Source organism: Belonocnema kinseyi, chromosome 3, assembly GCF_010883055.1.
Source record: "Belonocnema kinseyi isolate 2016_QV_RU_SX_M_011 chromosome 3, B_treatae_v1, whole genome shotgun sequence".
NCBI lineage: Eukaryota > Metazoa > Arthropoda > Insecta > Hymenoptera > Cynipidae > Belonocnema > Belonocnema kinseyi.
Window position 1 is genome coordinate 6,791,501 of NC_046659.1, and position 1,693 is coordinate 6,793,193.

Here is a 1,693-nt window from a genome sequence, read left to right on the forward strand (position 1 = left end):
GAACCGTAAAACAAAACCAACGGTTGATCATAAGACCAAAAGACGAATGCATCAACTTGCCATAAAGATAGGCTGGGCAAGACAGTACGCGTCTCGCATTCAATGTGTGATTGGCTACATCACATATGGCAGGAATTTTACCGCCAAGGTTCGAAAGTTCGCGCGCGAACTCCGGACATGTTATCACACACTTAACAAGTCAAAGCTGCAGCATCGGGCAGAATATTGTTGAGAGAATACGGATACTATCTGACGCTAAGAGAAGTCTAGCGCGGAGGGAGAGGTGGGTCAGAGAAAATCAACAGTTTCTCTCTGACTCATCTCGACTCTTCCAATACCCTCCAGTTACTGACGAACACCCACCCAAACCTGAGGAGGTCGAAGTATTTTGGAGAGAAGTCTACGAAGTTCAGCATAGACTGAACTCTATATGATTAGGATCTGATGTGTTGTGAATTAAGTATTCGCAATGCATTACTTATCGGTTCCTAAGGGGAACCTAGTCGTTTTTATATGTGTCCTGATTGGATCTTAATTGGTTTTTTATTCGTTTCTATATGATGTTTATCTGGCGGCCGCCAAGTTATTTTTTGTATGAGTCATTAGAAACCTATTATAACACATAAATGCTACTTTTTGCAACTTCGTTCTAGACGCAGATTTTTCTTCGGCGCTCGCGGTGCATAGTGCCGATGGGATCTGATCGCGAAAAGTTAGCCAAAAGTATGAAATGATTATAAAATTAGATAAATTCTGTTACTAATAGGTTTTTTAAAGTTGATGATTAAGAACCCGATGTCGAAAATTTAAAAAAAATGGCGGACGAGTATGATAGATAAATTTTTGCCACTCGTGCATACTTCCAATAAGTGCTAACTTTACACTTACATACATTGTTATTCACATTTTTTATTAGGACTGCATTCCCTTTTTCCACTGTCCCATCACTACACATGCGCCGATCACTGATAACTCAGCGGTTGACGTGTGTGATTGTGGCACAGGAGACCAGTGACGTCGCAACCTTTGGACAACGAGTTATGTTTAGGCAGGCTGAAGTACCTGCGGCGACATCCTGATTTGTGGGAAGGTTGGAATGTGTTAATGTTATTTAGCTCATACGCATTGTATGTGAACTGCAGCCGGAGCTATGATTCTGATTTTCTTGCCCTCGGGAGCAGGTCCAATCGGTGATGCATAGTCTTAATATTTTGACGGTACCTGTGTACAAGATTAGGATCACTATTATCATTCCCAGCCCTGCGTATGTTCCGTGTATCAAGTAAGATTGAATCTTCCTTTCCCTTTCCTTAGATTCACTTCATAAAGTTGTTTTTCTAATCGCTCGAACGTTTGTTCACCTTCTGGAAAAGAATTTTTATCGAGCACAGCTTGGGCTGGTGAGGATACTGGCAAGACCAAAGCTTCGATGTCTTGTAGCTTATAAGATAATTTAGTCAAATCCAAATGTATTGATGGCTCATATAGGGCTATAGAGGTTCCCGTAGCTGGACTCAATACGATCAAGTACACTTGGGAAGTTCGTAGTGTACATCCTGGAGAAAATCGAATTAGTCCTAGTACATACAGTTGTAATGGGCTGGAGGCTCTCCGAGGGCAGATAAGCTCGGTAGTAAGCTCTATTGGAATTTAGTAGATCCAACTACTTAGAGCTGGAATGGCTTTCCAAAAA